The following is a 26,808-nucleotide window of genomic DNA, read 5'->3' on the forward strand; positions in this document are numbered from 1 at the left end:
TAAGGTTTTTCTCAGAAGGTATACTTTCAAATTTCATGCCTCTGTTTGTATTTTCAAATCTTCTATTATTTCCCATATGTAATACTTTACATTTATTTGCGTTAAATTTCGTCAGCCTCAAATTCGTCCAAGTCTGAATTCTGTCCGTTATTCTTAAAGATTTAACTTGTTCTATATTACCTGCCTTTCTACTTACTTTGGTTGCAGACCAGCTTGTTGTGTTATATTCTTATCAAACTACCATATATACTCGTGTTTAAGCTCTCCAGAGGATAAGTTGGGGCTTGATTTTACTGTACCATATAATTTCCGGTATTTAATAATGTCGGTCGTATAGTCGAATGCGGAAAACTCACGCTATTGGTCTAAAAAATTATGATATGCTGACGACCACCTGAGAGAGTAACCATGGAGCACACTGCCTTTTTTTTTGGTATGTATTGCGCCTACGTGACCACACGGCAATACCCAAACTATTCCGAAGCGACATTTGCACTGCTTTGTGTTTTTTGTATCTCACACCCTCATACACCTTTATCGTAAGAGCATCCCTTATCTACGATTAAGTGTTTGATCAGAAGAAAATATGAAGCTTGTTTTAAATTTAAAGTCGTTGCAGTGGCGAAAGAAATTGGTGAACGCTCTGCTGCAACAAAATTCTAAGTGTTTTTCAAAACTGATGTGAGATTGGAGGAGGCAAGAAGATGTAAAAAAATTGATGTGTCATATTTTTGAACAGGTGTATAAGTCGGGGTCTGATTTTATGATCAATTTTTCGGGTTTCAAGACTGAATATATACGGTAATTTCTTAACGCTGATGTCTACATTGACTGCTTAGATTTCAACCTGTCTTAGATGAGTAGCACAGCGAGTGAAAAAAGACCACAATAAAGTAACTAGGGAAACCAGAATTAAAGCTGATATATGGAAAATATACCACTTCTGGTCATCCTGGGAAACTGGTGCCCATAGCTTGACTTTGTGCATGATGGCCTCCTACAATAAATTGGCACTTTGTTCAGACTCAGTTCTTGCCTTGCCTATTGTGTGGTGCTACTAGCATAGCAGAGATTCTGGGACCCCAAGACTCAGAACTGGATAACAAGTTGGATGGGTAGTTAGCATATGGTTTGCCATATTTGTTAAAATGAATGTGTAATGTGATTAGATGAAGTAAGAAAACCATCACATTCCTCAGAGAATTCTCACTCAGTGACTTCAACAATGGAAGGCACCTGTCACATGTGCCACACTTCAGCAGATAAAGGAGTGGAGGCTGTCATGTAAACCTGACACTTTCTTTGTAGACTGTTTTCAAGTTTTATGCCTTTCATTGAAATCTAAGATAGAGTTAGTAACACTCAAATCATTGAAAGAATGCACACCTTTTAGTAAAACCGGAGATATCATTTTGTTTTGAAGCAGACATACATGTGAGATACATAAGATAACTGTGTTTCAAAACTGATATGAAAATATTTGTTTCATAAATATTTGTGGAGTTTCCGAAAATGAAGGAAAATGATCAAGCCCTATTTGATATAGCCCCTTTCCAAATTAAATACAGTTCTAAGATGTTACAGAAAAGTTATGTAACTGACCCACTTGGGGTCTGTGCAGACTACGTCTGCAGTTTTGCGGTTTGAAGTTCAACACGTAGGCTTCTCTCAGCTCCTTAATAAAAAAGTTTTGCTTTGCACCTGTCGAAGAAACCCCTTCAGTGCACAGACTGACAACTTGTGTCTCACTCCTGCCCACACAATAAAAGTACTGTCTCTGTTAACAAGAGTTAATAAGTTCTCTCCCGCAATGTACTGCATTATTGCAAGTTCCCATAGCTTTCCATGTTTGAAATAAGTGATGAGTCAGTAGATGAGCAACCTTGGGTGCCGTTTCCAGCCCATGAGACAATCACATTCAATACATGGGCGCTGAAGTAGCGTGAAGTCTTAAGTCACTGCCCCTACATTTGCTGTGTGCCAGAGAAGAAAGTTATTTCATTGACTGACGAGCGATAAACACTGAATGTTGTCTCACATCTTTGAGCTGTTAGACTCAAATGGTGTTTCGCAAGGTCCTCAAGCTTATTGTTGTCATTTGTGAACTGAGTTGATCCAGATGAAAAGCTTTTATGATTGTACTTCATTCAAATATCTATTGTCACAGCACACCTGTAGTGCTCTGAGGTGGGTGTGAATTTATCCACAATTGCTTCTTTTTATTCTGCACCCTTTCACTCACGTGCCGTGATATCATTGAATGATACAGCAATATTACATTGACATCAAATTTGCTACTTTCTGGCTTCTGTATGAAACAAGTGCCGCATAAATTCAAAAGAACCTCTGCCTGACATCGTGTCATAAGGTTGCATATCCTGACAAATAATATCCATGCATTTTTTGGTACTTTGATTTTTAAGGTCACTTGTCACTTTATTGTTTGTGAATGTCAGTTTAGTTTGTTCTTTTACAACAGGGCATGAGTGACTCCTTAGACTTCAGGTGCCTGACTTACAGCTATTGTACATTAAAACTTTTACAGAGGTACTGCAGCAAGCAAACAGCAGGAGGTCTCCTTTCATGTCAGCTGCAAAGGAAAGGTGACTGCCATATGCCTGATTTTCTTTTGGTTAAAACATTAGGACAATTTTCACTAGAACAGCCTATTCAGACCAACAAACTTGACAATCCGGTTCACCTACTTTGTCCAAAATAATATTCAGTCAAATCTTAAAAGGTCCATAGAAGTCCTACTGAACACAACAGTACTTAATAATAATAATAATAATAATAATAATAATAATAATAATAATAATTCTTTGCATTTATAGGTTATAGGTTATGGCAAATAGCACAATGTGTTAAGTACAAGTCCAAGGAGGTTCTGCTCAGGCTTTATCACACACTGGCGAGGCCTCATCTGGAGTCCTGTGTGCAGTTGTGGTCTCCAGCCTACAGAAAAGACACAGCAGCACTAGGAAAGGTCCAGAGAAGAACAATGAGGCTGACTCAGGGACTGGAGAAGATGAGTTATGAGCAAAAATGAAAAGAGCTGAGCCTTTTCAGTTTAATCAAAAGGAGATTAAGAGGAGACCTGATTGGTGTTTAAAATTATGACGAGAATTAGTCCAATGGATCGAAACTCTTATTTTAAAATGAGTTCATCAAGAACACGAGGACACAGTTGGAAACTTCTTAAGGATAAATATCACACAAACCTTGGAAAGATTTTCTTCACGTAGATTACCATAGACACTTGGAATAAGCTACCAAGTAGTGTGGTAGACACTAGGACTTTAGGGACTTTCAAAACTCGACTTGATGTTACTTTAGAGGAATTAAGTGGATAGGACTGGTGAGCTTTGCTGGGCTGAATGGTCTGTTCTTATCTAGATTGTTCAAATGTGTCTATGAAATGTTGATGATAAGTTTACCTTTAACCAATCTCTATCTATGTCTCCTTAGGTTCTTATCGAAGAATTTATTTTAAAGTAAGCGCTGGGAACCACTTTATTACACTGGAAAAAATGAAAATTCAGCAAGCAAAAAGAATTTATATCCTGACATTAAATCTTGTTTTCCTTATTGTAAGAATTACTGATTTATCAAAAAATGTGTTTTTGCGATTTTTTAGTTTACTTTAAGAAATCTTATCAAGTAAAATTTTGCTTAACCCATTGGCAGATATTTTTGCTAAATAAAAGCAAAACAACTCCCATTTGAAGTTTTTTTGTTTCATTTCTCTATGTACATTTTTTGCAGTGTAATCGCCTTCATCATACTGAAAAGTTTTAATGTCTTCAATCTTTCCTCATAGGTCATACTTTGCAGTCCTGGAATTAGTCGGGTTGTACTTCTCTGTACTTTCTGCTGCTACGTCTTTGTTTGTGAAACGGAGACCAAAACTGCACCCAGGACTCAAGATGAGGCCTCGCGACTTTAAGTAAAAGCTCCCTTGACTTGTTTGTGAAACGGAGACCAAAACTGCACCCAGGACTCAAGATGAGGCCTCGCGACTTTAAGTAAAAGCTCCCTTGACTTGTTTGTGAAACGGAGACCAAAACTGCACCCAGGACTCAAGATTAGCCTCGCAACTTTAAGTAAAACCTCCCTTGACTTGTTTGTGAAACGGAGACCAAATCTGCACCCAGGACTCAAGATGAGGCGACTTTAAGTAAAACCTCCCTTGACTTGTACTCCACACATTGTGCTATAAAACCTAACATTCCATTAGACTTCTTCTTCACTTCTGATCACTGCCCGGATGTTCTATAGATAGTGATTAGTCCACTAAGTCTCTAAGGTTTTTCTCAGAAGGTATACTTTCAAGTTTCACACCTCTGATTTTTTTTTTTCAAAACTTTCTATTATTTCCCATATGTAATGCTTTACATTTATTTGCATTAAATTTCATCAGCCTCAAATTCGCCCAAGTCTGAATTCTGTCCACGTTACTCTTAAAGATTTGGCTTGTTCTATATTACCTGCCTTTCTATTTAGTTTGGCTTTATCTGCAAACCAGCTTGTTGTTTTATACTCGTATCAAACTCATTTCTATGTGTATTAATAAGAGCAACAGACCCAGCACTGACCCCTAAGGGACACCATTTTTCCCTCATCTTATTCTGACAAAGTTAATCTCAACACAACACTTACTGCATTTTAACCAATTTTGCTCCATCCTGACACTGTGTCCAGAAATCCCATTCCCAAAGTGTAATCGCTAGTCTATCAATTGGAAGTAATCAAAAAACTTTCTGAAACTCCAGATAAATAATATCGCATGCACCTATCTGATCATATTCTTTTGTTTCTTTCTCATAGAATCTCATCATATTAGTGAAACACAATCTCCCCACATTTGCCCTGACACAGAAATTGACAGTTGCTGAATTGTGAACAGCACATAGGGAGATAACATCTTACTTGTTCTTGCACTCAATCGCAGTTATTTTGCCTCTTTGTCATACAACCACCATCACACCACGCTGAAGCTTCACACGACTGAATTCAGAAGGCAAATCAAGGAAGGTTCAGTCATACGGTGTCATATCATGCCTCAGTTTCACTTTCCATGTCAACATCTGATGACCAATTCACATCGTCATTACTATCACTTGATTCAAACAATGGATCAGTTTCATTTTTTTTATCTAAAACTATCTTTATAACTTTTCCTTTGCCATTTTGAATATTGATGAGATACCTTAGAGTGACAAAATGCAAGCATGATTTTCACAGCATAAAGTTATTTCATCCTCTAGATGGCAGCAGAGTCCCAAGTGTTATTCAAGCTTAAAAATGTAAAGCGGATCATTAAACATCACCCCGAGAGTAACTCGTGGTTAACCATAATTACATAGAACTCCAAGTCAGAGTCATGTTCGGGGTTAACGCTAAGGAGATTAATAATGCTTCTATTAATTTACCCATGATGCATGCTAATCTTACTGGCCTAAAAAGATCTTTTTATACAACAGGATATTTGATAGCTTCCTGTCTTAACGAGGTTTGTAGAGATAATTTCGAAAAATACATGGCAAAGGTTTATATATGCGTTCACTAACCTACTTAAGCACTTCAGGATAAACGTAAGGTGGACCAAGCAATTTATTTGATTTCAGCTTTTTTAATCTATGCAGTGCTACTCCCTATACAATTTCCAAACCGCTCAATATCTCCTTAGTAGTCCCTGTAACTATTCAGAGATTATTGACTTCTTCACATGGGTAAACGTCAGAAAAATAGCAATTTAGAGTTGGTGCTATTTCAATGCCAGTGTATTTTAATTGTAGTTTCATTTTAATTTAAATTACAAACCCATACTGTTTGTAAAACATTTTACCTCCTCCTTGACTGTTCTGTTACTACTAAAGAACTGAAAGAATCTCTTCACTTCAGCTATCTTTTAGCTTCCATAATATCCTTTGTACGTAACTAATGTTCACATACCACACAGTTAGCAATGCTGTTTTTATTCTTATATGCCTTTTACAGAAGTGTTTTGCTTTGCTTTGTTTTCTTTGTAACTACTTTTTCTTAGATTGATTATTCACTTGGCAAGTTTCATTTCATAAAGTTTGCCTTAAGGGTAGAACAAATGTAAAAAAGGAAAGTGATTTGGAGAATTAAAGCGTCAGAGGGTTGTGACATTTGACATTTTGATTAATTTGATACATGCATTAAAGAAATATTTTCCTTTCATTAAGTGCTATTACCTGGCTAATAATATAAACATGAATCTCACATCAGCACATATCATACACTTCACATTATCACTAAACTTGTGATTTTCTTACTAACCTGATCTAAAATGTTTTGCTATAGGAGCACCTTTTCAAGGGTGTGTAAATGGAATATACTGAATTGTGCTGGTACCAGTAACAGCGCACTCCATGATAACGTGCAGTGAACACACTTGACTTATAGTTTTCATCCTCTTTCTCTGTACGTTTAGCATTCGTTTGCTCAGAGGTTGATGCGCTTGTTGCTTCCTGAGCAGCTCTTCTTTTCTCCACCCTAGCGGCCTGTTTCTTCTCTTCTTTCGTCGGTATCTTTTTGCATTAAAACTGATTAAATCAGTCTTTGTCTTGCAATTACTTAGTACGTTTTCTTCAATATTTCACTTAAGCTGGCACTTAAGTCTCCAATCTGCCTCAGGAATGATTGAAGATATGAAGAGGTAGAGGAAGTGACGGCAAAGGTGGTAGGAATGAGAACGGCGCCAGTACGCATGCACTGCACAGCCACAGTACAATACATTAAAATAAAAATAAAAAGAGGAATAACCTTGGAGGTCAATCATCACCCTGAAAGCGGATAGTAGACCTCACGTAGTATATGTGTACCAAATTTCAAGTCAATAGGTCAAACGGTTTGTGAGCTACACGTGATTTAAAATCCTGGATAGACAAACAGACAGCCACGGTAGCGTATTATACAAGAAGATTCACTTATTAATGTGATATAATAATGTTTGCATTTTTACTGTTCATTATTGACTTAAGACTTTTTTTATTTAATTACTTGATAGAAAAGGCAGTGTATAGATTTAGCAATGGTGGCACTGTGGCGCAGTGGGTAGCGCTGCTGCCTCGCAGTTAGGAGACTCAGGTTCGCTTCCCGGGTCCACCGTGCGTGGACTTTGCATGTTCTCCCCGTGTCTGTGTGGATTTCCTCCCACAGTCCAAAGACATGCAGGTTAGGTGGATTGGCGATTCTAAATTTTCCTTGGTGTGTGTGTGTGTGTGCATGCCCTGTGATGGGCTGGTACCCTGCCTGGGTTTTGTTTCCTGCCTTGTGCCCTGTGTTGGCTGGGATTGGCTCCAGCTGACCCCCATGACCCTGTAGTTAGGATACAGCGGGTTGGATAATGGATGGATGCATAGATTTAGTAATACAAATGATAAATCAGTTCATAATATTCTTATTAGTCCTTATAAACCCTGTGCTAAAATCTCCCAAGCCTAAAACTCTCTCCATTTGTTCTTACATGGAGTAGTACTAGGTTGTTGTACCGTGTTAGCCATTATGAATGTAGAGAAAAGCCAAGCAAAATGACACCTTTTATTGGCTAACTAAAAAGATTACAGTATGCAAGCTTTCGAGGCAACTCAGGCCCCTTCTTCAGGCAAGATGCAATACAGAAACTGAAGTTTCCTGTGTTTATATCCAAACACTAGGACAAGAAACAACATTGGTAAATTTTTAAATGAAAACTCTTAAATGTAAAAAATTAATAGGTAGATAGAAGGGATAGAAGGGGCCTGAGTTGCCTCGAAAGCTTGCATACTGTAATCTTTGTAGTTAGCCAATAAAAGGTGTCATTTTGCTTGGCTTTTCTCTTCTTACATGGAGGGAATTCCTCCAAATAAAATTCAGGCCCTGCTCAGTCATTCAGCCGGGCTTTTTTGTGACAGCAGCGTGACCTGCAGTGACTGAGTCTCAATTGCTCAACTTTGTGTTGGCACTGCCAAATAGAGCAGAGTGTAGCTTGAAAGATAAGTTTGGTATTTTTCCATTTCAAGTTATTTCTTCACAAACATGCTATATCTATCTGTATTTGCCACGCAAAATTTTGTACTAAAGTGAATTACTTTCTATCAATAAAAAAACCATAAATCTTGTCCGCACTGGTGCTTTGTATAGCAGTCTATGGGATATGGAGGAAAAACTTAAAAACTTAATATGTATGTCCATTTCTCATGTTAACACAGTTATCAAATATTGATTCATGTCTTTTAGTAGTTTTTGCATGTCATTTTTGAACAAAACCACAGACCGATATTATGATATTCAGCCATTTTAAAGGAAGACCAACTGTGCACGACAGCTCAGCACTTTAGTCTCCCCGTGCCACAACCTTTCACCCTCCAGGACGTCGGACCAAATGACCCTAACCTTTTCATGTCATATGATTAGTTTTACTTTGATTTACTTTCATATCGATGTGAGAATTTGCACAAGCAAATAGAAAATGTTTCCTTACCATGAGAAAAATAGTACCAGGAATTATGTGATAAAATGAGCATTTTCAGATCTCTTTTGTTGTCACGAACAGATCAATAGTCTTGGCTTGAAAATGGAATTTTGGTAAGTTTTTAAGCTTTTCTTTTCTGCCCAATACCCTCCATTGTAAAGCACCTGAGAAGGCAGTTTGTTTTTTTTTTTTTATTATTTTTAGAAAGCCCTTCACTTTAGAGCACAATTCCATCATGTATATACAGCAGTAGAGTGTTGTACCGTGTTAGCCATAGATTGATACATCTTGCCTGATGAAGGGGCCTTAGCTGCCTTGAAAACTTGCATTTTTAATCTGTTTAGTTAGCCAATAAAAGGGGTCATTTCACCCTACTTTCTCCTGTATCATGTATATACAGTATACAATATCCATCCATCCATTATCCAACCCGCTATATCCTAACTACAGGGTCGGGGGGGGTCTGCTGAAGCCAATCCCAGCCAACAAAGGGCGCAAGGCAGGAAACAAACCCTGGGCAGGGTGCCAGCCCACCACAGGGCACAAACACACACCAAGCACACACCAAGCACACACTTGGGACAATTTAGGATCGCCAGTCCACCTAACCTGCATGTCTTTAGACTGTGGGAGGAAACCAGTATACAATATTTGTGAAGAAATAACTTTGAATTGAAAAATACCAAATGTACTCTTTAGAATGACTGAAGTTGCCTCAACAAGTGAAAAAAGCTCTTTACCAACTTAGATGATTCTAGTCCTGCATTTTTATTCCTTGACCGCCTGCTACTATTTCACAACATTAAAATTACATACCGCTCTGCAAAAAAATGAACTTGGACTCCAGAGGACTACAGAAAGAATGTGAAACTTAGCCATCTTAGCCAGTCAGCCACAGGTCCAGTGGATTGTAACTTGGAGGTGTTAAAAACTGTAACAAACTAAATTTACAAGTTAACATCTAAATTATATCTCTCTTTGGCTAGCCAACTACGATTTAAAGGATGACTGTCATTCTATGGAGAGGTCCAAGATGGTCTGGCCATTGTGATTCATTTCTCACTCCTCTCTTGCTTTGTCAGTCTCACAGCTTGTGGCTTGATAGAACAGTACATACACACAGAGATCGGCACACCAGGAATGGACCTGTGAGTCCCAATGGCCAGTCCATTCCTGTCAGCGGAGGTCTGTGTTCATTAAGGGTGAAAAGGGACTTTGTAGGCACAGCAGTCCCATCCAGTATTGTCCTTCAAGCTTTAGTGCTCAACTCCATCATCAGCAGCAAAATGTTCTTCTGTTATGAGCAGAGGAATTGCAGGAGCACAACGGAAAACTAACAGGCATCTGTTTTTAGAGGGATCGGGTAAAGAATTGTCATTTATCAGGTAGGAGTCAGAAATGCTAAGGTCAGAACAATCGTTAACTGGATCTAAAAACAGAGCTTCTAGTCAGAAATGAAAAAGCACCCCACCTATGATTTTGGTTTACAATTGAGCCCTAATACTCTTTTATAGTGGAATTGCAACAATGTCGCATACTGCACAGATTCGATCCATGTTGCCAAAAATGATGACACAAGGCAATAAAATATTTCAAAAAGAAAATAACTATTAACCACACAAAGCAAACTACTCTGATCTTCAAGTTGCTAGCTCCAAGCTCGTGAAGATCTAAAGCAGACGCTGAATGAATTGTTTCATTTTCTGTGACAGTATTGAATTTGACGAGTACAATTCTTCTTCTCATGAACGTCATTTTGTCATCTACTAGACAGATAGCATGACATGCTCACACCTCAAATCCCTTTACCAAGGTGAAATTTTCTCACATCCTAACCTCCCTTTTGCTTTATAGCCTTTGTATTTGTTTAAAGTACAAAGAACGCACTCGTACACTCTTCATATACAAAGTTATTTTAGTATTAATCTGATATAACATTTTTAAATTGACTTAGTTCAGTTTACGGAGGTGGGGTCCTAAACCTCAGATGGCACCATTGTGCATCAGTCCATCATAGGGCCCACTCATGCACAGACTCTCACTCACAATGGGTTTACTTTTAAATTATCAGTCAGCCTTACTTACAGTGCACATCTTAGGAACGTCAAACCAAAATTGGAATATCTGAAGAAAAAACACACACACAGAGCAAATGGGCACAGGATCAAAGGATCAAATGAACACTACAGGTAATAAGGAGTCTGCTTTTTGTAAAAAAAACAAGTATATTTGGGAGGTAACCAACCATTATGACACTGGCGCAGGATTTGGTGGGCTACGTAGTGATACATTTTTTTTTGAGGGCAGGAGAATCAAAGTTCTTTATGATACCGTTAGGGAAACTCATAGGCATGTCTTTCTGCTGATGATGTTGGCACCCAAAGATCAATTGATTATCTATAATAATTGGTTAAATGCGTATCAATAGACTATGCTGAAACGGTTGGTGGTGATTGTGCAGAGGATGAAAACATCAGTTTACAATATCCCGAAGAATATCTACAACCGTTAACACCATCCGGTCTTCCACCAGCCGAATTACTGATGAAAGATGGCTGTATCCAAGAAAGGTAATGTAGTACATCTTCAGGGGATAACACTAGACACCAAAGGAAATCTTGATATGCCATTCGTATTAAAACGTTTACAGTTTCCCGTTAGAATAGCTTTTGCAAAGACAATTAACAAATCACAGAGACAAATATTCGAAAAAGTCGGTTTATTTATTACAGAGAAAGAAACGATATTCACTCACGGGCAGTTATAGGTTGCATTATCACGAGGGCAAGTCCAAACACAGACTCAAAATTCAATGCAATATTGTCGAAAATGTAATTCAAAAAATTGTTTTTACTGAAGTTTCATAGTAACGGTGTAAGTTTAAAAAGTATTTGCGTGTTAATTTCAAAGCCAAACAGAACAAAATCATGTAACGCAACGAATAACTCTAGCACAACATGAAACATAATTTACTTTCAAATTATTACGTTTTACTATTTTTTACTATGGTTGATTACTCACTGTAATGTAAAATAGTTCTATTATGCAAATGTAACAATTCCAATGAAACTAAAACTTTGTTCAAATTGTACATCCATATCCCCACATTTTCACAATTGGCAGAACGGCAAAGTGGCTAGCACATAGCGCCGGCCCGGGGGTTGGCAAGTGAAGTGAGCAGGGGGGCAAAACCCCCTAGTTTGAATAACTTAACTTGTACTCTTGATGAATATTTAGATTTTCCTTCTTTTTCCCCGGTGCTACTTTACCATTTGGTCCAAAATGAGCAATAGATTGCAGGTTTATGCCAGCTGCTTGTGACAGGCTCTAGCGGCATTGCCCAATACCCGTGCCTCCATATGTATACAGTGTATCCAGAAAGTATTCACAGCGCATCACTTTTTTCCACATTTTGTTATGTTACAGCCTTATTCCAAAATGGATTAAATTCATTTTTTTCCTCAGGATTCTACACACAACACCCCATAATGACAACGTGGAAAAAGTTTACTTGAGGTTTTTGCAAATTTATTAAAAATAAAAAAAATGAGAAATCACATAACAAAATGTGGAAAAAGTGATGCGCTGTGAATACTTTCGGGATGCACTGGTATGTGAAGTATAAGCCAAGGTGTTTTAACTTGTAATGTCTAGTGCCACTTACTATTTTAAAGTTATCATTCATTTTGGATAAGTCACAGAAATCTATAATTCCAGTAATAATAGTCAGCATTGAAGGACTTTGCCCATTGACTTTCATTTAAAGATATCAACATATTATTTACATTTGCAGATAATTGTAATTTGAATTTTGTCCTGCATACATTTCAGAAATGTAAAATATAAGGCACATGTTATTGCTGTCACCTGGCAGATTCATCGTCATATGTCTTCTTAAGGCCGATTTATACTTCTGTGTCAAGCCTATGCAGTAATTAAACCATCGCCTGCCTTGGCCTACAGTGTAGCCTGATGCTCACCTCCTGATGCTCACCATCAATGCAAACCCTACTTAGATACCTAAAACTCTGATTGGCTAGTTTGGTAACTATGCGTTTTCTGAAACCTGTTTCCGTTCATCTTCCAGTCTGGAAGTTGGCAAACTTTTGTAAAAGTGGATAAATGTGAGGAACAAATACATTCGTCTATGGAAGAAAATGTGTAGCAAGAGGAGTGGTGATAATAGAAGGCAAAAGCTGCCTGCATTTTAATGGATCGTTAACTTTCTAGTGTGCTACAAATACAAGCAACTAGCATTCAGGTATGTGCCTGTGGTGCAGCATAACACAAAAGTATAAACTGCTTTCAGTGGCATAGCCTACGGCAAAGCCTCCACACACACCTATAGCATATTTCTATAAGCAGAAATATAAATCAGCCTTTACTTCTTTGCAGACAATATGCAACAGCAGTACAAGTAGAAAACATGGGAGAATGTGAAATGCGCAATTCTATTCTGCCGTTTTTGGGGTGGGCCATTCCCAACCTCAGATGTGACCCCTGAGGGTTGTTACCCTTGGAGTTTGTGTAAATTGCTTCTTTTGTTCTTCTCTCTTCCTTGATGTTTTCCATTATTTTTATAATACTGTTCCATTCATTTATTAATAGTTCTGTATCACCTGTTAATTTTTTCCTATTTAGTTATCTCATAGTATCTAAGTGTGTTTTGTAGTTCTCTTAAAGTAACTGAAGTTCCCTATTGGATAAATAAAGCTTATGTAATATCTAATCTAACTGTATTTTGTGAGTGGATCCCCAGGAGGTGCAGCTGCCTGTCCATCACTGTAAAGTGCCGCCCTCCCAGTAGGCATGATAGGAATTGACACGTAGGGTAGTTCATTTAGAATATGTTCGGATGGATCTGTAAATATTGCATTTTCTTTGAGATTTATCTCTGGCTCTTAACTACTTTTTTGCTTCTGTTGTTTGGATTTTCTTGTGGATTTTCTATTAGGACTCGTTTGCTTAGGAATGCGTGTCAGGCAAGATGTTTTTCCTTATTTTTTGCTCCTGTGAACTTTTTAAATGTATTTTTTTTCCTGTTTTAAGTTTTTTTTGTTGCTTTGCTGTGTACAAGCCAGGGTTTGACGGTTATCCCCTCTCTTCTGGGGCATTTTTAGTGTTTTTTTCAGGACATTTTATAGTATATTTTTTACCTTTGATTTTGATGTGCATTTTGGCCTGGTGTAGACTGAAGTAAGACAGTTTAATGGAGGCTAGGTTGCCCTCTGGCCTGCTTCCCTGGATGTTATGGCCATTTTGTGAGACAAATCATAGCCGAAGCCTCCTAATGTTTGAGGCTCCTTTAATTCTTGAAGGAGAGTTTGGGTTTAAAAGCTTGAAAGGTAAATCCCAGGATCTCACCTGAACCCCCCTCTGTCATGTAGTTGCTATTTACTCTTCAGGAAAGAGTTGATTAGCAACACAACTAGATGGTGTGATATAAGGCTGGCAGTTTATCCCGGCCAATACCCTCACACCGCTAGATGGAGTCCTCCCTGCAACATGGAGGGGCCCCAAATTCCAGCAGGGCATCATGGACGTTGGAGTTTTCCTTCACAGCCCTGCTGGATACCGTGGGGGCCGCCAGGGGATGCTGCAGGGAGGCACGGGTATTTTTTATAACCAGGAAGTACTCCCTAATCATGGGGACAGAAGGAATGAAGTACGTCCGGGCTGAAGAAGAAAAAGTTTTCATCTGACCTGGAAGTGCTATGAAATCACATGGACTGAGGGAAAGAAGCACTTCCGGGTCAGGGAATATAAAAGGACGATGGGAAACCTCACCAGACTGAGCCGAGTTGGGAGGAAGTGTGACGGAGCTGCTGGGTGGAGAGGAGGATTTATTGGATTATTATTGTGATTATTGTATTGATTTGTTGAGGACTAACAGACCTTCGCTGCAGTTGCTGTAGTTGGAATAATTATGTATCTACATGCGACTTATAGAGCTTCTTTATATACAACATTTTTGGTTTGTCCTCCTGGAGCCAAAATATATACATTTTCTCTATGACTACTTCGTGAATATGCTGCATAAAAAATAGAAATGGGAAAAACGGCAACACCGCCAGGAACAACAGTAAATGAGATAAAGTAAAAAAGGGCAACAGCACCGGGAACAACAGTAAAAAACAACAGTAAATGAGATAAAGTAAAAGTCTACTAAACAGTAAAGTACAAAAACGAAGTAGAAAGTAACAGTAAACCGCAACACCGGGAACACCGGCACACCGCGTCTACTAAACACTAAGTAGAAACACTAAAGGGAAAAATACTATTTAGTAAGTACTGCGTCTAGTAAACAGTAAACCAGTAAAGGAGAGAGGACTAAACACTAAGGAAAAACAAACGGCAAGACCGTGTCAGCTGCGGAGCTCAGCTCGGAGCGAAATGACGTGAATGGGAGGGGCGATGATCACGTGACTCCCCCCCTTAACTCTCAATCCCTCCACAAACACACAAACACAGTCTCTCGGATCTCAACTCTCCTTTATATGTATAGATTGTGGAGGTGGAGGTGCTTTGTTCACTTTATTGTAAAAATAAATTTATTATTGGGACTTTTACCTGCTGTCTGAACGTGTTGTCTAAGGGTTCAGGGGTCAACAGCGACCCCTATCAGTCACAATGGATGGTGGGATGAATCTATAGCAGAGCGCAGAGCACATTCCTGAGTCCAACACAACTGCTTGCTGGACTGGTGCTTTGTAAGATCAGAGTAACTGAAAAGCCTTTGCTTCCTCAAACTGAACAACATGTGGAAATCCTAGACTCCTAGAAGGATTGTTCTAGTTGGATACCCCTGATGGGAAGGCCTAGCACATGCTGGACAGATTTTATTTTTTCACAAATCTAAGAGTGCAAGGAGATCCTCCATGTTTCTCTGGAAAATAGTATCAATTTACTATATCTGTGAACCTCATCAAACCAAGTAAGACTGATACTGAAAGAAGGAATTTATGTTTTGAAGATCTCTTTCCTGCACTTTAATGGTGAAGGGGTTTACATGCATGGCTTTCAATTAGCAAATGAGGTTATTTCCTCAGGACCAATAAGAAGCCAAGTCTACTTGATTTAAAGCAATCAGCAGCATGCTTTGTATCTCCTCTTCAATGACATCGAATTGCACAGGAACGTCATTGTCTGAGAAACTCTCAGATGATAAACATGAACTTGTTTACTTGGACATATAAACCGCCAAAAAAGAGAGAGGCACACTGCGTGATGCCGCAGAATAGAGCGAGTGTGTTACTATGGCAACATTTGACCTTTAAAGGTGAAGCAAACTCAGAGAATTGTCCTTCTCCACCATTTAAAAAGGGCTGACATATAATAGTCCCCGTAGGTCAAGACGAGTAACAGACACCCAACAAAACCTTGCCAGTGGCTTAAAATAAAGGCCTGAGCAGCTGCAGACATGTTTGAGGGAGCAGGGGAGCAGCACAGCCAGGGAAGGAATCTTAGGAGAGCTCCTAGCAACCAAAATGAGACTTTTTAGAGTGGGGTTTGGAGGGGCACGCTGCCCTCTAAGGGTCTCCACATGAACAACGTGTTGAAAACTCTCACTATGGCAACCACCACAGACAGAATGGTACCCTACTGACCATATTGTGTTATCCCAAAGACTATTTCATTCTCATGAATTGTTTGTGTTGCAAGCGCGTCAGTTATAAAAATGCAACTATAGATGTTTGCCTCGTCTGTTAATGGTCAGACTGAATGAATAAACTATAGAGAAAGGCTATCAAAAATGGCCCAAGGGTTATTCAAGGTGTCTCATCAAGCTGGCGTTCACTAGAGGTTTATATTAACAGGTCAGGACAAAAAAAAAAATTAAGCAGCTAAATCCAAGTAAGCTGCCTGGAGGGATTCGAGGAAGCAGAAAGAAGCAGCCAAAAGAATTAATGGTAGAAAAGAGAGGTTGACTGTCTTCCCATCTTCACTTGAATTTAAAAGAGTGGTCTTGTGAGTGCAAAAAGTGGGATTTTAAGCCATTTGTCAAACAGCCCTCAAACAGGGACCAGGATCAGCAAGAGCTGGCTGAAGATTCTGGGTAATTCAACAAGAAGAACAATTAATACTCTAATGCACCCTACTTTGCTATGATTTTTATAGTATACATGCTATATACACACATAAACACAGATATATATCTCTATTATAAAAGAAAATCTGAGACGAGACAAGACTATTGCCAAGAGATTTTTTTCAGGTTGGTAGAGGGGGTCCCGCTCTCCTCCCTACCATTTCCAATTCATGGCCCACGCCCACGGTCCTCTCACCTCTCATTCTTGTGAATGCTTTTGTCAGACACAGTTCTTGCACTCTCAGCTCTTAAAAATTTTTACGTTTTCCTCACTTTCAGTTCCGAATAAAAGAAGACTTATTATGTCCAAGTCTTATTGAAGAATTTTAATTTAGGATTATCAACAAAAGAAATGAGTACACAGGCAATCCTAGCACCGAGAAACGATGAATTGAAACAAATTAACGTGAAATTTGTCGATCAGTTACACAGAAAATTGGTTAAATGCATATCAATAGACTCTGCTAGAAAAAGTTGGTGGTGAGGGTGCGGAAGATGAAAACATCAGCTTACAATATCCTGAAGAATATCTACACCCGTTAACACCATCCAGTCTTCCACCGGCCAAATTACTGTTGAAAGAAGGATGTATCGTAAAATTATTGTGTAATTTTTGTCCGAGTGATAGGCAATGTAATAGTACAAGATTTGTTGTATTAAAAATTGGTCAAACAATTCTAACATGTAAAATTGTAACAGGTGACAAGAAAGGTAATGTAGTAAATCTTCCATGGATAACATTAGACACTAAAGGAGATCTTGATATGCCATTCCTATTAACACGTTTGCAGTTTCCGTTAGAATAGCTTTTGCTATGACAATTAACGAATCACAGAGACAAACATTCGAAAAAGTCGTTTATATAGTAGAGAGAAAGAAATGATATTCACTCACGGGCAGTTACACCTTGCATTGTCACAATCCAAAAGTCCAAACACGGAATCAAAATTCAATGTGATATTGAAGAAAAGTTAATTCCAAATATTGTTTTTACTGAACTTTTACAGTAAAAGTGTAAGTTTAAAAAGTATTTGCGTGTTAATTTCAAAGCCTAACAGAATAAAAAAGTATAACGCAACGAATACCTCTAACGCAACATGAAACATAATTTTCTTTCAATTTATCACGTTTTTCTATTTTTTACTATGGTTAATTACTCGCTGTACTGTAAAGTAGTTAGTTCTACTATGTATATGTAACAATTCCCATGAAAATAAAAATCTGTTTAAATTGTTCATCCTCTTCCCCATATGCGAGCAGCAGATATGCAAAGTGGCTAGTGCATAGCGCATACAGTAGTTCTATCTATCTATCTATCTATGTATTGTCAAAGATGGCTGGGTTGGCGACCCAGCCGGGACACCCAGGAGGACCGGAGGAGGGCTTGCGCCTTCCCCAGACCATGTGGGGGCAACCACCCTGGTACCTTTGGGGGCCACAGGTACAGAGCTTTGAAGCTCCACCCTGTAGGGGCCCGTGGTCACCGCCAGGGGGCACCCCTGTGCCTTTGGAGCCCTGGACCTCAGCAGTTCTGCCACACCCGGAAGTGCTGGGGGGAAGAAGACTGGGGACACCCGGAGTGCTTCTGGGTACGCAGCCTGCACTTCCTCCGCACTGGGGCATGTCGGTGGGAGATTGCCAGGAAGCACCTGGAGCCCATCCGGGTGGCTATAAAAGGGGCCGCCTCCCTTCAGACAATGACTGGAGTAGGGAGGGTAGTGTACAGCGCTTGGTGGAGGAGGCAGGAGGCGGCTTGAAGAAGTGAAGGCATTGTGCTTAGTGGCCTGGACTTTGGGGACTTGTGGGGTTTGTGGTGCACTTTATTCTGTAAATATGGTTCATAATAAACGTGTGTTGGGTGACATGAATGTGTCTGCCTGTCTGTGTCCAGACCAGTCTCCACAGTATGTATCTATCTATCTATCTATCTATCTATCTATCTATCTATCTATCTATCTATCTATCTATCTATCTATCTATCTATCTATCTATCATATAGTGCCTTTATCTATCTATCTATCTATCTATCTATCTATCTATCTATCTATCTATCTATCTATCTATCTATCTATCTATCTATCATATAGTGCCATTCATATCTCTTATCTATCTATCTATCTATCTATCTATCTATCTACTTCTCTTTAAAAGTAAAAAACATCTATGGTTCCTATATGACAATAATATGTCAGCAACACACATCCATCTTCCAACAACATTTATTTCTATAGCACATTTTCATGCAAACAATGTAGCTCAAAGTGCTTTACATGATGAAGAAAATTAAGGAACATTAATTAATATAGGATAAAAGTAAAGTCCGATGGCCAGGGAGGACAGAAAAAAAAAAAAAATATGTGTAATACTTTTCATTTAATTACATTAACTTTCATCTGCCAAAAATGTGCCCAAGCCGGTATGCTGTCTAAGTCCCTGATTCAACAGATTCAAGATTATCTGCTAATCCACCTATCTTGGTGTCATTTGCAAAATTAACCAGCTTGTTACTTATATTCCTATCTAGACTCCTTAACACCAGGCTGGCCCCTGAGATCTTCCACACAGCCTCAACCACCTCTAAAAACAGAATTTTTAGACATGCAAGCCACTTTCCTGCAAAGACGAGTGTGGATATAGAAAAAGAACTGAAAATCTCATACTGACCTTTAAGTATTTTGACACTCTTGATATCCTTCTGCTGTGAAACATTCTGACCTGTCATTGTCTACACGTCTTAAACAACTATTATCATACACTGATAATTTCTATATTATCTATATCTATTATTTATTATTTATTTATTATAGTCTGCTGACTATATTTATGTATCTAGATTGCAAATACCATACATTGCATCAATTTTAATATTGCTAACAACACGTCATTGCTGCTACTTCTTTGTCTTCTCTTTGCACAATGTCTTGTCTTGTTTGAGTTTTAATTTTAAATTTAAATTTGAATTCTATTTTTTATTTATTTTTTGCATGTTGTTACACTGTGGACCCTGAGCTTCACAATTTTGTCTATCTGTATACTTGTATATGGTTGAGATGACAATAAAGTTCACTTTGACTAAATCATTTCAATATATTACAAATAGCACTGCCCCCTGCTGGACACCACTCTTAACATCAGCCAATTCTGATGAGGTTCCTTGCACCATCACACTCTGAGCCAATTCTTCATCCATCTATAAACAACACCCTGAAATTCCACTTCTTTTAGCTTGATGCCCAATCTTTCGTATGGCACTCAGTAGGAACAAGCACTGAATGGCATGCCACTCTGCTGCTGATGTGCCATACACCATGTCTCAAAATCTTAACAAATATGACTGATCTGGCAACTGACATACAGTATTAGGTGAAGCTAGCTAAAAACCCTTTCTTGTTTGTTCCATATTGTTGGGCCAGAAGAGACCATTCAATATTTTTTTAGTAAAGAGTCAGCAGGAGAATAGTTGCGGATGTTCGCAGAGACAGTCCATAGAATTTACTGAACCAGAATAACGACCCTGAAATAAAAAAAAAACACATGAAAACCAGATTCTTTTTCCCCAAATTATTTTTCTTTTGTTTGCTATTTCTATGCCCATCTCTAACAAAGTCCTTCTTTGGTTAATGAAAGTTCAGATGCTTGACTGTGTGTGCTGCTTCCTTATAGTTCTTCTATATTGGCAGCACTTTGGAAAAGCACGTTGCCTAGCAATGCAGCACATCCGTGGTCACAAAATAACAGTGTCCATAGAAAAACACAGAGAGCAGTAAAAGCATGAAAGCAACAAGAAATAAAAATTAATAATACATCAGAACAAAAAACAAAGCATCAGAAATTAAATGCTAATATGTTTCTGACCATTATATTACTGGTATAATAATGGAAGGCAGTAACACATGGGAATAAAAAATGAATGCACATAGTAACAAAAACAAGTAGAAAATATTATTCGAGCACACGTCCCTGACAGTAACTCAATATCTCATCTGAAAGAGCAACCTGATAGCTCTGAGTCTGTCCCGATGACTCTTAATGTACCCTGTTAATGGAAGGATTAGATTAATGAAGCCCTCCCTGTCATGACAAATCAGAACGTTATTTGATATGACGATTACGATTATCCAAATCTGATATGAAGTTCTGTGTTCAGATAGTTCAAACTGTCCCCTATAACTACAAGTCAGATATTATTTCTCAAAATGAGTTCTTGTAAAACACAATATCTATTTCAATAAGGTCAACTTGATAGCTTTGGGGATGTGTAGATAAGACAAAACCACTGCTCAGAATGCATTGTAATGAGACAAGACTGATAAATCACAAGCAGTCCCAATAACATGAATGCGCTTATTGAACATCTGGACCCTTCATTTTTTTTTCCCCCAACAATGCCAGTGTGTCTTGAGAGATCAAAGACGCTTCTCAAACGAGTGTCCTGATAATGGAAGTCATTCCTTTGAATTGGAGCCTAGTGTGTTGTCATGAAACGTGTCTTCATGCCCCAGGTGTTCCAAACAGGAAAAAACATGTACACCTAATATTCAATAAACTAATTATTCATGATAATATAAAGCACAATGTTAAGATTTGAACTCGGAACACTGATCTACCATTTTATTTAAAACAATTCATTGTTTGACCAGATTAATTAATGGTTGTCCCCCAGAATCAAACAACAGCTAAGTATTGTAAACCCCAAATTCAACATGGTAGTCATTCCTGATAGCTCAAAATCTGCTCTAAAAATGAAAACACAATCCCTGTGAAATTCATAAGCTGCAACATTCCATGACCAATTCCAGACAATGAATTATGCCTCTGATAAAGGAAACAACTATCCTGTAAAGGTCTGTAATGATAAATCTAAATCAGAAATCTAAAAATTCATAATAGTTATAACTGACAAGTCAGAAATCCATCCTTATAATAACAGATATTTCCTGTCCCCTCAAACACGTCTTATCAGTTCATTGTTCATTCTAATGACAAGTGGCTCTACCAGTATGTTAAAGGCCACTCTAATTTAAACCTGTTAAAAAGTCCTTCCTGATAATTCGGCACTCTTTGCCAATTTAGAGTCTTTCCTGTTAATTCCTACATCTCTACTGACTTTGAATCACAATAATTGTCAAAATTAATTAAAAGAGGTCCTTGAAAGATCAACATAACATGTCGTCTCATCTTCCGAAGCCACTTTTCTTGGTGTCAACAGGTCAGCCCAGACTTCCCAGACCCTATAGACTTTGTCGAGAATTCCCAGGCATTCCTAAGCCGGCATGTGTAGGGTCTGCCACAGGTTATATACCCAATGTGATGTGCCCAGGGCAGCTCTATTTCCTTTATGACATGCCCAAACCACCTCTACTTACTCTTAAATCAGGGTAACGGCATCTCTACTCTTAGGCTGCCCCAAATCCATGAGATTCTCACCCTGCCAGAGAGTGACAGTGCGGCCACCTGAGAAGAAACCTCACTTCTGTCACTTGTACTTGTGATCTCATTCTTTCAGTCATTATCCACAGCTCTCGACCATAGATGAGGACAGGAATGTAGACTGACTGGTAAACCGAGTCTCAGCTCCCATTTAAATACCACTTATCATTAGAGTGCATGTAGAAAAGATACCACCACTTTTTGTTTTACATCACTTGTGAACAAAAACCTGACATACCGTACAGTATATACTTGCAGATAAGTTCTCCCGCGGATAAGTTGGGACTTGATTTTACTGTAAAATTTCTGGTATTTTATAATGTCGGTTGTATAAGTCAAATGTGGAAAACTCACGCTATTGGTCTAACAGATTTTGATATGCTCACGCCCATCTGAGAGAGTAACCATGGGGCACACGGCCTTTTTTATCTATGTGCTGTACCAGTGTGTGCTCCTAACCTCAATCTCTCCCTATTGTGCCTATGTGACCGCCCTGTAATACCTAAACTATTCCGAAGCAATGTTTACACTGATTTGTGTTTTGTGTATCTCACACCTTCATAGACCTTTATCATAAGAGCATCCCTCATCTACGATGGAACATTTGATCAGAAGAAAATATGAAGCCGGTTTTAAGTTAAACATCGTTGAAGTAGCGAAAGAAATTGGTAACTGCACTGATGCAACAAAATTCGATATGTCTGAGAAACTGATGCGAGATTGGAGGAGGCAAGATGTAAAAAAAAAAAATGTAAGTGTCGCATTTTTCAACGGGCATATAAGTCGGGTCTGATTTTATGATTGATTTTTTGGGTTTCAAGACCCGACTTATATGTGATGTCAAACACGTGCACATGGGAGGGCTTCAGTAAGGGAAATTCCGAATCAGACTGGGATATAGCAGAGTGCACTGATTCTTTTTCTCGCTTTCCTGCAGACCATTCACAGGAAATTCCACCTGGCCCTGTTGACGTCACTTCCAGGTCCGAACCTATAGATGAAGACCTTTCCGGTTCCAGCCCCCTTGATGTCATGTCCGGGCTCAAGCCTATGCCTGAAGGCCCTTCCGATTCTGGCCCCTTTGACGTCACTTCCTATCCTGACCTTTAAAAGCCTCCACCTTTCTCCTACTGTATTCCCTCAGTTCTGTTTTGGACTCCAATTTGTGCAGATCAGTGCTGTCATTTATTTGCAACTTTGCTCCTAGGAAATTAATATATGGGTGGCTGCCTCAAACCTTGCTATGGCTCTGTGTGGAGTTTGTGACAGTGAGCATATACGGTACTTGAACTCTACCACTAAGGGCAGCTGTTCCCCATTTCACCTGTAGAGAGCAAGAGAGAACCATAGCCTCAGACTTGGATCTGCTAATCCTCACCCCATCTGCTTCACACTTGACGTCTGTCACTCAAGTGAAAGCTGGAGGTCACAGTCAAAGAGGTGTAACATAATCTGCGTAAAGCAACAATGCTACCCCTAGCCTCCCAAACTGGACACCCTCACATTCAACCTAACATAACATTTTCAAATTTGTCTAATTCAAGGTCTCATCCAGCTGAAGCCTGTCCCAGCACTGATGTTCAAGTCAGGTCACAACACTATCACCAGTGCACCACAGAGTCCACTTGCGCACCCACACGTACACTGAGCCAGGTTAGAAATATCAATTAAACCAATGTGCATATCTTTAGAAGAGGAAAGCAAAACTGTGGAAAGTTCACACACACGTGCAAACTCCACACAGATAACTGGGTACATATCTATACTCAAATGCCAAGACCACTGTCCACCATTCCACCTCATAATATGCATTCCTGTAATACAAAGTGTGTTCTGAACAAACACAGAAGTCAGTCTTTACAAAACAGTATACCCTGCTGATCAGTACACAGCCATCTGTCTTACTGTCAGTACACAGGGGTGTTCAGACCCAAGAAAGGCCACAAGTGACCCTTTAGACCAGTCATGGAGTCATGGAGAACACAATCCACACCAAAGGCAGTCCATGATCATTGCACACTTTAAACTGGTCTAGTATCTCACTCAGTTAATCCGCTGTACCCACTTGTGATTTCTCTAGTTTCACCAGTTGACTCCGTTAAATTAATTAATAAAAGCCTCCGTGTGGGCAAGAGCATTGAGAAATAGTCTTGCCCTGTAGTGCCTGCTTACTGTAATAGATCTTGGTCTCAGGAGTGTTAAATGATTCAATCGCAGTGCCCTTTCTGTTATTCTCAGAGCTCAACCTCGTGTTTAAAAGTACTTTGTCCTTTCGTTTTATTTCCCTTTTCACTTAGCTACCCTGCCTGTGTACTTAGGGAATAAAAAACAAGGTTAAAAAAAAAACAGGTTATCTTCACCTTTTGTAGACCTTCATTAAAATCGAGATGAAAAAGTCAACAAGTGGTCATCACTGCATATCCCAGGGGCTAGATAAACCCCCTCGAGTGTCCCATTTAATTCTCCTTTTTACAGCCCATTGCTTTTAATAATTATCTGTCACTGATTCAGTGAAAAGCACCTGATATCAACTCTGTAGGGGTCCAGAATGAGGTAAAGGTCCATCACAACAGCAAAACCATCAGAAATGTAACACATTTAGACTTGTGTTTGATGTCCTGCCTGGAGGAGATATCATCCACTAGTATAGCCCACCTCACGTTTTTTCCAGCTGCAGAGCATTTTCATTTCTTTCATTTTTGGCGATGATCATTAAACTTAAGAATTCTTCTTCTTCTTTCTGCTGCCACCATTAGGGGTTGCCACAGTGGATATCTTTTTCCATATCTTCCTGTTATCTGCATTTTTCATTGTTACCCCCATCACCTGCATGTCCTCTCTTATCACATCCATAAACCTTATCTTAGGCTTTCCTCTTTTTTTCTTGCCTGGCAGCTCTATCTTTAACATACTCTTCCCAATAGACCCAGCATCTCTCCTCTGTACATGTCCAAACCAACACAATCTCTCCTGTCTCCAACACAATCTCTGTCTCCTGCTTTCTGGTCAGTGCCACTGTCTCTAACCTGTATAACATAGCTGGTCTCACTACCATCCTGTAGATCTTCTCTTTCACTGCTGTTGATAACCATTTTGTCACAAATCACTCCACCTCCACCTTCTCCACCCATTCCACCCTGCCTGCACTCTCTTCTTCACCTCTCTTCCACAATCCCCATTACTCTGTACTGTTGATCCCAAGTATTTAAACTCATCCACCTTCGCCAACTCTACTCCCTGCATCCTCACCAGTCCATTGATCTCCCTCTCATTCACACACATGTATTCTGTCTTGTTCCTACTGACCTTCATTCCTCTCCTCTCTAAAGCATATCTCCACTTCTCCAGGGTCTCCTCAACCTGCTCCCTACTCCTGCCACAGATCACAATGTCATCAGCAAACATCATAGTCCAAGGGGCCTCCTGTCTAATCTCGTCTGTCAACCTGTCCATCACCGTTACAAATAAGAAAGGGCTCAGAGCCGATCCCTGACGTAATCCCACCTCCAACTTGAATGCATCCGTCACTCCTACTGCAGACCTCACCACGGTCACACTTCTCTCGCACATATCCTGTACAACTCTTGTGTACTTCTCTGCCACTCCTGACTTCCTCATACAATACCACAGCTCTTCTCGAGGCACCCTGTCATATGCTTTCTCCAGATCCACAAAGACACAATGCAACTCTTTCTGGCCTTCTCTATACTTCTCCATCAACACCCTCAGAGCAAACAATTACATTGGATAAAAGGATTCTTCTAAAATGGATTTTCTCACTTAACGCATGAAAATGTCAGGAGCTGCAATTACCTGCAATTCGCCCACGGACCCTCTGATCTGTGTCTGTTGCTTTTGTGAACTTTTATTTTATCTGCTTGTGATGCCTCTTTTTTTTACGTCTCATCATAAGCTGCAGCCCCACCAATCTCACAATGAGTCTTCCAGGATACACAATAAAACTGTCTGATGGTCCTACATAACCAAACAAACATAATCCAAAAAACATAAGACAAAAATGTTTTAAAAAATGGGCAAACTGTCATATAGCACAATCAGGGAGGTAAAAGCTAGAGGAACTCAATAGCAATTTGACACTGACAACGATTAAGAAAAGTCACTAGCCAAGCCCCCACGTTCATATTTCCCCTGCCCCTTTCATCATGTGATGGCTGACTAATAGTGTTACCTAGCAACAGACCAAACTAGCTGGGGGCCATGGGTATTATGCCTTAAGAAAAAGGCAGAGAAAGAGAAAGTAAATTGAGAAGTCTGTAAACCAGACAAAAAGCAAAGCACAACACACAGAAAGTATTTTTATTCAAATCTCGGACAACCAGGGAGAGCAAAGTGGGGACCTTTTTAAACAGTCGCACTCTTAATGATTTGGGTTTTGTTAAACATTATGACTTTTTGTGCATAATTATGGAGCTGTATAATTTTTTTTTATTTTTTGTCTGCCATCTTTATTCTTAATGATCGTTACTATTTTCCTAACCCATCATTAGGTCTCCTTCAAACTTTTTTTTCTAAAATACATTTTCATTCATTGCTTTTTGGTACGGACTCTTGCTTTGTCTTTTGACCTAAATTTTTGTCTCAAGCACTGGTCTTGTTTCTGTTCTTTTCATCTCCCAGTTCTGATCCTTTTCTGCATGATAACACCTTTCGTGGTCTGAATGGATTCTTTTCATGCTCCATGCCTGCTTTCTCGTTTTCACAAAACATTTCCATTGAAACCTGATTGACGTGACTGAAGCCCATGCTGTTGACGGCGGGGTGGTGAGGGTTCGGTTGAGTTATGTTA

General features: G+C 39.2%; 1 protein-coding gene across 7 annotated transcripts in view; it reads right to left on the reverse strand.

The window, feature by feature from the left end:
* Nucleotides 1-26,808, reverse strand: part of celf5a (cugbp, Elav-like family member 5a) — a 654,186-nt gene that overhangs the window by 398,940 nt on the left and 228,438 nt on the right. The gene's annotated exons all lie outside the window — the stretch shown is intronic.

This window comes from Polypterus senegalus, chromosome 10 (genome assembly GCF_016835505.1).
Source record: "Polypterus senegalus isolate Bchr_013 chromosome 10, ASM1683550v1, whole genome shotgun sequence".
Classification (NCBI taxonomy): domain Eukaryota; kingdom Metazoa; phylum Chordata; class Cladistia; order Polypteriformes; family Polypteridae; genus Polypterus; species Polypterus senegalus.